Consider the following 14,022-nt stretch of genomic DNA (forward strand, 5'->3'; position numbering starts at 1 on the left):
TAATCACTCTCACCTCTCCTCTAGAACTCCACTCTTTTGTGTCTGTTTGAACCAAGCTGCAATAAAAAATAAGAACAGAAGAAATATTAGCAGTAGTAGGCCATTTGGCCCCTCGAGCCTGCTCCACCATTCAATAGGATCATGGCTGACCTGATCATGGCCTCAACCCCACTTTGTTGCCTGCCCCCCATAACCCTTGACTTCCTTGTGGATAAAAATCTGTCAAACTCAGTTTTGAAGACATGCAATGACCCAGCCTCCACTACTCTCTGTGGTAGAGAATTCCAAAGATTAATGACTCTCTGAGCGAAGAAATTCCTCCTCATTTCCTTCTTAAATGGAAGACCATTATTCTGAAACTGTGTCCCCTAGTTCTAAATTCCACCATGAGGGGAAACATCCTCTCAGCATCCACCCTGTCAAGCCCCCTCAAAATCTTATATGTCTCAATACGATCACCTATCATTTTTCTTAACTCCAATGAGTATAGGTCCAACCTGATCAACTCTCCATATAAGACAACCAATTCATCACAGGAATCAATCCAGTGAACCTTCTCTGAGCTGCCTCCAATGCAAGTATATCCCTCCTTAAATAAGGAGACCAAAACTGTACACAGTACTCCAGGTGTGGATTCACCAACACCCTGTACATTTGCAGCAAGACTCCTCTACTTTTATACTCCATCCCCCTTGAAATAAAGGGCAACATTCCATTTGCCTTCCTAATTATTTGCTCTACCTGCAGGTAACTTTTTGTGATTCATGTGCGAGGACACCCAGATCCTTCTATACCGCAGCATTCTGTAGTCTCTCGCAATTTAAATAATATTTTGCTTTTCCATTCTTCTTACCAAAGTGGATAACCTCACATTTTCCCACATTATACTCTACCTGCCAAGTATTTGCCTGGAGTCGAGGAACCCTGGCAGAACCTAAACTGAGCATCGATGAGCAGATTATTGCTAAGTGTCTGGTGCTTGATAGCACTGTTGATGACATCTTCCATCACTTTGCTGATGATTGATAGGAGACTGATGGGGTGGTAATTGGTCAGATTGGATTTGTCCTGCTTTTTTTTTATGGAGTGGGCACACTTGGGCAATTTTCCACATTGTCGGGTAGATGCCTGTGTTGTAGCTCTACTGGAACAGTGTGGCTGAGAGCGCAGCTAGTTCTGGAGCACAAGTCTTCAGTACTAGAGCCGGGACGTTGTTAGGGCCTATTGTCGTTGCTGTATCGAGTGACTTCAGTTGTTTCTTGCTATCATGTGGAGTGAATCGAATTGGCTGAAGACTGGAAACTGTGATGCTGGGGACCTCAGGAGGCCGAGATGAATCATCCACTGAGCAATTTCTGATGGAAGATGGTTGTCAATGATTCAGCTTTGGCTCCACCATCATTGAGGATGGGGATTTTTTGGAGCCTCCTCATCTGGTTAGTTATTTAATTGTCCACCATCATTCATGACTGCATGTGGTAGGACTAAGGACCTGTGATCTGATCATGAGGGAGATATCCATGCGTGGAGTGGTGGGATCTATGGAAAGTGATCCTGAAGAGGGTGTCCGAGCCTAGAGTGGCGGGATCTGTGGAGAGTGATCCTGACGAGTGTGTGCAAACCTGGAATGGAAGCTTTCTGTGGAGGTACAGGAGTAGGCCATTCAGACCCAGTATTTTATAAAGGTTTATCATAACTTATTTGCTTTTACTATATGTCTCTATTAATAAAGCCAAGTGTCCTGTTTGCTCTTAGAAGCCTTTTCAAACCTTCTAAGATTGGTGTACATTGTCTCTCTGTTCCGGCACCCACATTAGAATTGTAACATTTCATTTATGTAGCCTCTCCTTATTCTTCCTCCCAAATTGTATCTCTTCACAATTCTCTGTGTAAATTTTATCTGCCATGTGAAAGCCCATTTTACCAGTTTTTTTAAGCTCCCCTGAAGTGTGTTGCAATCACTGGCACAGGATTAAATTCTCGAGCATTCTTTGATGCAGTATCCATGGAAAGAGCAATCTTACGTGCGAGCTCGAATGTGAGATTTTGTGTGTTTAGTATCTTTTCTCATCCACCAATATAAGCACAAATCTGTCTCATAATGCACGGTCTAAGAATATGCCAAAGTTGCAATGTAGTGATAAATTCTTCATGCCACAATGTACTCACCAACTGTTTCACTACTTTTCTGATTTCTGCTTCCAAATTTCTAGCTTGCCGTGATCTCTCGTGGCTTCGGGTTGAAATGTTACTCCAACTTGGTGATGATTGTTTTGAATGGCACATCTTATGCCTTGATGGGAGCAGGGGGCTTTGTTAGCTGGTCAGACACTTCCAGGCTAATTTCCATTGGCAAAATTGCTTTCTTGCCCTCAAGAATTGCCTTATTCTGAGTCTTGACCTCTGCACTTTCACCTTCAAATTCCAAAATGTTATTAGCTCTGAAAAACATGTCCATTCTTTCAATATATGAACTGAATGGTTCTCAAGCCCTCTCATAAGTTCCTCACCTTCCGATCGATCCCATATGTGTGCAGCCATATTGTCCCAAATAAGCAATTTGAATCAGATGCACAGGAAGACCCTGCGGAATCTCATTCAACTGAAGAGACATTCTGTGGCCCAGGCTTCACACAATCCACCTAAAATCTCCACCATCCGAGCAGGTAGGTCACCAGGAGCTAGCTGATCCTGTTCACTGCAGTCCCTGCTGCTGTTTGCTGCCTATATTTACAGACTTTTATCTCATCCTCATCACCATTTTCTCTAATATATTCAGGGGGCATCAGCAGAGAAAATATACACCAAGCGTGGCAAGTGCAAGGAATTGTTTATTTGCGTCATTATGTCATGCACATAATATACAAATACATTACATGTGTGAATCATTTCTTGAGCACTTTTATACCAGATTTGTCTGAATAAATGGAACCCCGTCACAATAAACACTGTCACCTTTCAATGTTTAACGGAAAGGTTTGACGGCCTGATGTGTGTGATTCCCACAATAATGTGTTTCTACAAAGTTCGGAGAAAGATGGAGATATGAATAATTTGCAGGGAAATCTTTAAGCATATCTCCATGTTTCTCACTGACAAAGTTCTGCAAACACATGGATTCAGAAAGAACCTGAGTGCAAATTCAACAAAAATAAACACAGCCAGAGAGACTTGCAATAACCTGTAGCTCATGGAAAGTGCATGATGTTATGGAAGTGATTTTGATTTTTTTTTAATGAAATTCTTTTTGAGGAATTCATCGTCAAACTTAATAAATGTCAGACCAGTTCTTTTTCAAGATGGTACTGAAAGTACTAATTTTTCAACTATGTTTACTGGTTGTCACATGACTCAAGTTAAATGTCGAACAGAAACCCTGGTAACAGGGGGAAATGTGGACAGAGAAGTCAGTTGCGCCTCTTGATAGGACAAACCCGGCAGCAGCAGCACACACCGAAGAGGGCAGAAAAATCACAAGCTTTTATTTGTAGCAGTCATTGTGTTTTACCTTCTGGAGTGAGCAGCTGATAAAGTTAGCCTGAAGAAGTGTCAAGGAAGGAGAGAAGATCACAACCCACGTTGTTTTGCAGCAAATCTTTAAAAGACCCTGAGAACTTCACTGTGTCAATTCATCTCTTCTCCTGTCTTTGAAGAAAGCCTGCTAAAATTAATTCTCAACACTGCCCCTAAAAAACTGTTCTAAAAGACCCTAGTGACCTGTCTACGCACACTCAGAAGTTAGACTGCATGCCAGTTTTGGAACAACATATCTCATCTGCTGTTTTCTTCAGGAATGAACAACTAATCAGCCCAAGTGTTGTTTTTGTCTCCAACAGAACTCAGAATTGTCAAAATTAATTCTTTTTTTTCAGTTAACCGGTGTATGTGTGTGTGCGTGTGTGGGGCTGTGGTAAGAAAGGGGATTTAAATGTTGGTTAAGGTAAAAAGGGAACTTTTAAAATTTCTACCTGTGTATTTATGCTTTATTTCATGACTCGTTAAAACTTGTTCTGTAATAAACTGATAATTTTGCTGTTCGTTAAAGAAACCTGGTCAGTGTCTTCTATTCTGGGAAGAATAGAGTATATGATTGACTGTTTCAGGAAGTGGGAAAAGTTAAAATATATGTTGTGACCTGTGGAGAAGTGGGATGAGAATATATAGAAGGGTCTGAAGAAGGGTCATTGACCTAAAACGTCAACTCTGCTTCTCTCTCCACAGATGCTGCCAGACCTGATGAGTATTTCCAGCGGTTCTTGTTTTTATTTGAGATTTCCAGCATCTGCTGTATTTTGCTTTGATATTGTTATTATATGAGAATAAATAGTGCACTCCTCTGATTTGAATTGTAACAACTTCTGGCTTTGTAGCTTAGTTGGTTAAAGCACCTGTCTCGTAAACAGGAAATCCTGGGTTCAATTCTCAATAGAGCCTTGTTTCACATTTGTGATGTAGTAGTTACTTTATCAATCGCTTCCATCTGTGTCTTCTGACCTTGAAGTGAGTATTCAAATTACATGATGAATTTGCATCACAGGAGAAAACAGCCTTTGTGAAGGATGTGAGTTTGGAATGGCTGTTCCTCCTTGCACAGAAATTCAGTGCTGATATTTCAAAGGCAACTTCTTTGATCCAAATTTGTTCACAGTTGCATTCCCCTGGAAAACAGCTCGACATTAATGTCACTAAAGGAAAGTGTGACTGCGTTGTATGTTTCAGTGTTTGTGTTGTTATGTGTTGCTTTTAACCGAGACTGGGACATGACGCAAGTGGGAGGGTTGATCTGAGGTTTGGAATATTTGTCAGTCAGGAACAAGAAAAATCAAAGGAACCAAATAAGAAAACCTATGTCTCATGTGGTTCCCGAGAAACGGTGAGAAGATATTATACTTTGTTCTGTTCAATACAGCTGTGTGAACTTTAACCTTTCCTGCCTTTTATAAACAGTATTTGAAGTGTCTCGGTAACAATGTTCAGTGTTGATGGGAGTGGGGTCTGGGTGAGCATCTGGTGAGTGTGACAGGGTCAGGACTGGATGGAGGAAGTTCTCTGACAGTCTCTCTCTCTCTCTCTCTCGCTGATGGGTTTGAGTTGATTTTCAACTGGCAGCTGTTGGTGTTTCGATAAATCAAGTTCCCTCCACCCATTTTTTTGGACAGACAGTGTAGTATAAGGATGGAAAGGGTTAATGCTGAAGACATTGGGATCAATCACTCCCACTGTCAAAGTGATGATGTAACAGTCACATGAGATGAAGTTTGGGAGAAGAGAGAGCAGCACCAAGGATGCTAGCTTAGCAGGCTTGATGAGTGTGTATATAGTATTGAGTAAATTAGAAAAGAGTTCTTAGTTCTTTCAGCAGGAAATGTGTCCCGAAAATATCGAGAAACTCACAATTTTATTATTCAGGAGTCGGAACACGGATATTAATTCCAAGTGACCGTTCTGGGTTCATTTAACAAAAAAAGGTAGAGAATAATATTGCCCACTGATTGAAATCCCCCAGTGAGGAGACAGTTAAACAGGTGATCTGTTGGGGCATCCTTCGATCCAAGGTTTCTGCAGCTTTTAATCTCCCTTTTTGATGAAATTCTCTGTTATTTGCAACTTTTTTTTTATCCAGCTTTGATGGGCGAGTGAAAAAACTGAAAAAACTGAACAGTTCCATCCTTTCTTTTCTTCCTTCTTCCCTTCTTTCCATCAATTTCTCCTTTCTGTCCCAGATCAATATAATGATGAGAATCCCAATTTAATCAGCTGTTTCTGGTGCTTTATCCATTCCAATCAAAGTCAACGTTCCAATCAAATCTATTTGTTATTCCACAGTGTCTCTCCATGTGTTTTACTCTGTTGTATTCTCTCACAGTCTGTTTAATGATCAATGTTATATCTCACTCTCTGTTCTGGTGAAGATCAGAAGCAGTGATATCCATTTTCACCACCCACCAAGTCGGCCTGAGGCTGTGCCTCGCCGATCATGTGGAGTTAGGAACATAGGAACATAGGAGCAGGAGTCGGCCATTCAGCCCATCGAGCCTGCCCCGCCATTCAATATGATCATGGCTGATCATCCACTTCAATGTCCTTTTCCGCACACTTTCCTCATATTCCCTTATGTCATTTGTATTTAGAAATCTGTCAATCTCTGCTTTAAACATACTCAATGACTGAGCTTCCACAGCCCTCTGGGGTACAGAATTCCAAAGATTCACAACCCTCCGAGTAAATAAATTTCTCCTCATCTCTGTCCTAAGTGGCTTCCCCCTTATGTTGTAATTGAGCCCCTGGTTCTCGACTCCCCATCCAGATGAAACATCTTAGCTGCATCTACCCTGACTGTCCTTTAAGTATTTTGTAGGTTTCAATGAGATCACCTCTCATTCTTTGAAACTCTAGAGAATACAGTCCCAGTTTCCCCAATCTCTCTTCATAGAACAGTCCCACCATCCCAGGAACAAGTCTGATGAACTTTCGTTGAACTCCCTCCATGGCAATAATATCCTTCCTAAGGTAAGGAGACCAAAACTGCACACAGTACTCCAAGTGCGGTCTAACCAAGGTTCTATACAATTGAAGCAAGAATTCACTAATCCTGTACTCAAATCCTCTTGTGATGAAGGCTAACATACTATTAGCCTTTCTAATTGAGTGCTGCACCTGCATGTTAGCTGTCAGTGACTTATTGACATGGACACCCAGATCACCCTTATATTCTATACCTCAGCTAATAAAGGAAAGGATTCCATATACCTGCTGAACCACCTTATTCACCTGTCCTGCTACCTTCAGGGATCTGTGGACATTCACTCCGACGTCCCTCACTTCCTCTGCACTGTTCAGTGTTCTCCCATTAATTGTGTATTCCTTTGCCTTTTTTGACCTCCCAAATGCATCACCTCACCCTTGTCCAATTTGAATTCCATTTACCACTTCTCTGCCCACCTGACCAGTCTATTGATATCTTCCTGCAGTGTACAGCTATCCTCCTCCCTATCAACAACACGGACAATTTTTGTGTCATCTGCAAACATCTTGATTGTGCCCTCTACATTTATGTCCATATCATTAATATATACCACAAAAAGCAGGGGACCTAGTTGTGAGCCCTGTGGAACACCACTGGAAACAGTCCTCCAGTTGCAAAAACACTTGTAACCAATTCCTTCTTGTTTCCTGCCACTGAACCAATTTTGTGTCCAGCTTGCTACATTCCCCTGGATCCCATGTGCTTTTATTTTTTTTAACCAGTTTGCCATGTGTGACCTTGTCAAAAGTCTTGCTAAAATCCATGTGGATCAGATCAACTGCACTATCCTCATCAATCCTCCTTGTTACTTCTTCAAAAACATTCAATCAAGATAGTCAGACAGGAGCTTCCCTTAACAAATCCATGCTGATGATACTTGATTAATCTGTGCCTTTCTAAGTGACATTTTATCCTGTCTCTCAGAATCAATTCCAATAATTCGCCCACTATTGAGGTTAGGCTGACTGGTCTTTAATTATTTGGTCGATCACTCGCTTCCTTTTTCAAGAATGGTGCAATGTTAGCAATAAAAACAAAAAGTGCTGGACATACACAGCAGTTCTGGCAGCATCTGTGGAGAGAGAAACAAAGTTAACATTTCAGGTCAGTGACCTTTCATCAGAACAGAAACGTTAACTTTGCTTCTCTCTCCACAGTTGCTGCCAGATCTGCTGTGTATTTCCAACGCAACTAGTTTTTATTTCAGATTTGCAGCATCTGCAGAATTTTGCTTTTATTGCAGTGTTCCGAGACCTCCAATCCTCTGACATCACACCCGTATCCAGTGAGGGATTGGGAACTTTTAACAGCCTGGGGGACATTTCATCCGGCCCTGATGATTTATCCACTTTCAAGGATGCTAATCCCATTTATACTTCTTCTCTCCCTCAGTTTATCATGTCCAATACTTCACACTCCTTCTCCTTAATTACAATATCTGCATCACCCCCTCATTTGCGAAGACAGTAAAATATTCATTAATAAACATACCAACATCTTCCACACTGACACATAGGTTACATTTTTAGGTCTTTGATGGGCCCTACTCTTTCCTCAGTTGCCTCTGACTGCAATGTATTGATGAAACATCTTTGGATTTGTTTTGATTTTGCTTGTCAATATTCTTTCATGGTCTCTGTTTGTTCTTCATCGCTACTCCCAAATACCTCCAGTCATGTCAAAACACAACTTATCAGAAGGGGAATTTGAACCCACCCCTGCAGAGAGAATTGTGATCTGAATGAACCGTCTCAGACTGCTCGACCATCCTGACTACCCCATGTGTATGTTTAATGCTGACGAAATTATCCATTCATTGTGAAAGTATTTGTGAGATTGTGGAAATGTCTGGAAGAGGAAAGACCAATGGGAAAGCTCGGTCCAAGGCCAAGTCTCGCTCCTCCCGGGCTGGACTGCAGTTCCTGGTGGGCCGTGTTCACAGGCTCCTGAGAAAGGGTAACTATGCTGAGCGTGTGGGTGCCAGAGCCCAGGTCTATCTGGCTGCTGTGCTCGAGTATCTGACCGCTGAAATCCTCGAGCTGAGCGGTAACGCGGCCCGGGACAACAAGAAGACCCGCATCATTCCCAGACACCTACAGCTGGCCGTCCTCAATGACGAGGAACTCAACAAGCTGCTGGGAGGGGTGACCATCGTTCAGGGTAGGGTGCTGCCTAATATCCAGGCCGTGTTGCTGCCCATGAAAACCAGCACACCGGGCACCAAAACCAAGTCAATCTGCCAGGATTTTTTCAAATACTCAAAGGCTCTTTTCAGAGCCACCCACAGTATCTGAAAGGGCTGATTACTGTCTGAAGTCTGCTGTACCCGCACCTCTGTCTATCCCTCTTCATCTAGAACAACCAACGCTATCTTCCATTCCTTTCACCATTATGTGTTTAACTAGCTTCTCCTTATAGTCAGTCCAATATCAATGTACTAATGAAATGATCTGTGACAGTGCTGGCAATTTCCATAGAATCATAGAAAAATTAGGGCACAGAAGGAGCCCATTCAGCCCATCGCGTTTGCTCTGGCCGAAAAAACTAGCCACCCAATCTATTCCCACCTTCCAGCACCTGATCCGTAGACTTGCAGGTTTCAGCACTTCAGGTGCATGTCCAGGTATTTTTAAATGAGTTGAGGGTTTCTGCTTACACCACCATTCCTGGCAGCGAATTCCAGACACCCACCACCCTCTGGGTAAAAACGTTTCCCCTCATGTCCCCTCTAATCCTTCTACCAATCACCTTAAATCTGTGCCCCCTGGTAACTGACTTCCCCACCAGGGGAAACAGGTCCTTACTGTCCACTCTGTCTAGGCGCATCATAATTTTGTACACCTCATTCAAGTCACCCCTCAGACTCCTCTGTTCTAAGGAAAACAACCCGAGCCGCTCCAATATTTGCTCATAGCTGCAACTTTCCAGCCCTGGCAACGTTCTTGTAAATCTCCTCTGTACTCTCTCCAGAGCAATTATGTCCTTTCTGTAATGTGATGACCAGAACTGTACGCAATACTCCAGCTGTGGCCTCACCGCCGTTTTATGCAGTTCTAGCACTACATCCCTGCTTTTCTATTCTATACCTTGGCCAACAAAGGAAAGCATTCTATATGCCTTCTTCACCACTCTATCTACCTGTCCTGTCACTTTCAGTGACCTGTGGACATGCACTCCAAAGTCTCTCATTTCTTCTACCCCTCTCAATATCTTCCCGTTTATTGTGTATTCCCTTGCTTTGTTTGCCCTCCCCAAATGCATCCCCTCACACTTCTCCAGATTGAATTCCATTTGCCATTTTTCCGCCCACTCAACTAATCCATTCATATCATTCTGATGTCTACAGCTATCCTCCTCACTATCAATTACACGGCCAATTTTTGTGTCATCAGCAAATTTCCCAATCATACCTCCCACATTTAATTCCAAATCATTAATATATACCACAAACAGCAAGGGACCCAACACTGAGCCCTGTGGAATGCCACTGAAAACTGCTTTCCATTCGCACAAACATCCGTCGATAACTATCCTTTGTTTCCTGTCACTGAGTCAATTTTGGATCCAACCTGCCACATTCCCCTGTATTCCATGGGCTTTCATTTTACTGACCAGTCTGCCATGTGGGACCTTACTAAAATCCATGTAGACCACATCCACCACACTATCCTCATCAATGTTCCTTGTTACTTCCTCAGAAAACTCAATCAAGTTCGTGAGACATGACCTTCCCTTAACAAATCCATGTTGACTATCCTTGATTAATCCGTGCCTTTCTAAGTGGCAGTTTATCCTGTCCCTCAGAATTGATTCTAATAATTTACCCACCACCGAGGTCTATAATTATTTGGCCTATCCCTCACATCCTTTTTAAATAATAGTACAACGTTCGCAGACCTCCAATCCTCCAGCACCTCCCCCATATCCAGTGAGGATTTGAAGATGATCCTCAGCGCATCCACTATTTCCTCCCTGGCTTCCTTTGACAACCTCAGATGCAAACCATCCGGCCCTGGTGATTTATTCATTTTGAAGGATGTCAGACTCTCATTATGCTTGTCGTATCTAATATTTCACACTCCTCTTCTTTGTCTGCATCATCCCTCTCCTTTGTGAAGGCAGAGACAAAAACTCATTAAGAACCCCACACACATCTTCTGCATCCACTCATACGTTCCCTTGTACATCTCTGATAGGCCGTACCCTTTCCTTAGTTATCCTCTTGCTCTTAATGTACTGATCGAACATCTTTGGGGTTTCCTTCAAGTAGTTGTAACCAGTCCACATCCACCAAGTCACCTCTCAGTTTTGTAAAATTTGCCTTCCCGCAATTTAGAACTTTTACTTCTGTTGTATCTTTGTACTTTTACATGATCATGCCAAAACTAATTGCAGTATGGTCACTCGGGGTGGTGGTGGCGTAGTGGTCTTGTCAGTAGACTTGTCAGTGGATTAGTAACCCAGACACCTAGGGTATTGCTCAGGGGACGTGGGTTCAAATCCCACCATTGAAATTTAAATCCAAATAATAAATCTGCAATTAAAAAGCAAGTCTAATGATGGCCATGAAACCATTGTTGATGGTTGTAAAAACCCATCTGGTTTACTAATGTCCTTTAGGGAAGGAAATCTGCTGTTCTTGTCTGGCCTGCATGTGACTGCAGACCCACAGCAATGTGTTTGACTCTTACATGCCCTCTGAAATGGCCGAGCGAGCCACTCAGTTGAAACTAAACACTACGAAGTTAATAAAAAGGAATGAAAGCAGACGGACCACCCGGCGTCGACCTGGGCACCAGAAATGACAATGGCAAACCCAGCGCTGTCGACCCTGCAAAGTCCTCCTTAGTAACATCTGGTGGCTTGTGTTAAGTTGGGAGAGCAACAGCCTGACATAGTCATACTCACAGAATCATACCTTGCAGGCAATGTCGCAGACACTGCCATCACCATCCTTGGGGATGTCCTGTCCCACGGGCAGGACAGACTCACCAGAGGTGTCGGTACAGTCGAGAGGGAATTGCCCTGGAAGTCCTCAAGATCGACTCTGGACCCCATGAGGTCTCATGGCATCAGATCAAACAATGGATAAGGAAACCTCCTGCTGATTATCACCTACTGCCCTCCCTCAGCTGATGAGTCAGTACTCCTCCATGTTGAACAGCACTTGGAAGAAGCACTGAGGGTGGCAAGAGCACAGAATGTACTCTGGGTGGGGGACTTCAATGTCCATCACCAAGAGTGGCTCGGGAGCATCTCGACTGGCCGAATCCTAAAGGACATATCTGCTAGTGCTGCTTGATGGCAATGTTGATGACACCTTCCATCACTTTAGGCCCCATAAGTCTACTCTCAATCATCAGTAAAATGATGGAAGGTGCCATCAAGCGGCACTCGCTTAGCAATAACCTGCCTCAGTGACACTCAGTTTGGGTTCTGCCAGGGCCACTCAGCTCCTGACCTCATGACAGCCTTGGTTCAAACATGGACAAAAGAGGTGAGGTGTGAGTGATTGCCTTTGACATCAAGGCAGTATTTGACCGAGTATGGCATCAAGGAGCCCGAGCAAAACTGAGGTCAATGGGAAAACCCTCCACTGGCTGGAGTCATACCTAGCGCAAAGGAAGATGGTTGTGGTTGTTGGAGGTCAATCATCTGAGCTCCAGGACATCACTGCAGGCGCTCCTCAGGGTAATGTCCTCGGCCCAACCATCTTCAGCTGCTTCATCAATGACCTTCCTTCAATCATAAGGTCAGAAGTGGGGATGTTCGCTGATGATTGCACAATGTTCAGTACCATTCATGACTCCTCAGATACTGAAGCATTTCTGTGTAGAAATGCAGCAAGACATGGACAATATCCAGGATTGGGCTGATAAGCGGCAAGTAACATTCGGGCCGCACAAGTGCCAGGCATTGACCATCACCAACAAGAGAGAATCGAACTAACTCCCCTTGACATTCAATGGCATTACCATTGCTGAATCCCCCACTATCAACATCCTAGGTGCACCATTGACCAGAAGCTGAACTGGAGTAGCCATATAAATACCGTGGCTACAAGAGCAGGTCAGAGGCTAGGAATCCTGAGGCGAGTAACTCACCTCCTGACTCCCCAAAGCCTGTCCACCATCTACAAGGCACAAGTCAGGAGTGTGTTGGAATAGTCTCCACTTGCCTGGATAGGTGCAGCTCCAACAACACTCAAGAAGCTCAACACCATCCAGGACAATGCAGCCCACTTGATTGGCACCCCATCTACAAACATTCACTCCGTCCACCACCGACGCACAGTGGCAGCAGTGTGTACCATCTACAAGATGCACTGCAGCAATGCACCAAGGCTCCTTGAACAGCACCTTCCAAACCTGTGACCTCTGCCAACTAGAAGTACAAGGGCAGAAAATGCATGGGAACACCACCACCTGCAAGTTCCCCACCAGGACACACACCATCCTGACTTGGAACTATATCGCTGATCCTTCACTGTCACTGGGTCAAAATCCTGGAACTCCATTCTGAATAGCACTGTGGGTGCACCTACCCCAAATGGACTGCAGCGGTTCAAGAAGGCAGATCACCACCACCTTCCCAAGGGCAATTAGGGATGGGTAATAAATGCTGACCTGGCCAGCGAACGCCCAAAATCCCATGAATGAATAAAAAAATGTTATCTCCAAAATGGTCACCCACTGCTACTTGCCCAGCTTCATTACTGAAGACTCGCTCTAGAATTGTGCCCCCTCTCATTGGACTTGTGATGTGCTGGCTATTAAAGTTCTCTTGAATGCAGTTCAGGAATTTTGTGCCCTCTGTGCCCTTCACACTGTTTGTATCCCAGTTGATATTGGGACAGTTGAAATCCCCAACTATTATTTCCCTTTAGTCTTGCACTCAGAAATTTGCCTACATATTTCTTCTTCTATCTCTCTCTCACTATTTGGGGGTCTACAGGACACTCCTAGTAGTGTGGCTGCCCCTTTTTTATTTCTGAGCTCCACCCATATGGCCTCATTTGATGATTCATTCAGCATATAATCCCTCCTCAAAGCAGTATGCCTTCCTTAACTAACAATGCTACACTCCCACCTTTTTTATCCCTATGCCACATGAAAACTCTAGATCCAGAGATGTGGAGCTGCCATTCTTGCCCTCTTTCAGCCAAGTTTCCCTTATTGCAATGATATTGTGTTACCATGTGTGGGCACAATAGCGCAGTGGTTAGCACCACAGCTCGAGGAACCCGGGTTCGATTCTGGGTACTGCCTGTGTGGAGTTTGCAAATTCTCCCTGTGGGTTTTCGTCGGGTGCTCCGGTTTCCTCCCACAGCCAAAGACTTGCAGGTTGATAGGTAAATTGGCCATTGTAAATTGCACCTTGTGTAAGTAGGTGGTAGGGAATATGGGATTACTGTCGGCTTAGTATAAATGGGTGGTTGTTGGTCATCACAGACTCAGTGGGCCAAAGGGCCTGTTTCAGTGCTGTATCTCTAAATA

This window comes from Heterodontus francisci, unplaced genomic scaffold (assembly GCF_036365525.1).
Source record: "Heterodontus francisci isolate sHetFra1 unplaced genomic scaffold, sHetFra1.hap1 HAP1_SCAFFOLD_704, whole genome shotgun sequence".
Classification (NCBI taxonomy): Eukaryota; Metazoa; Chordata; class Chondrichthyes; order Heterodontiformes; family Heterodontidae; genus Heterodontus; species Heterodontus francisci.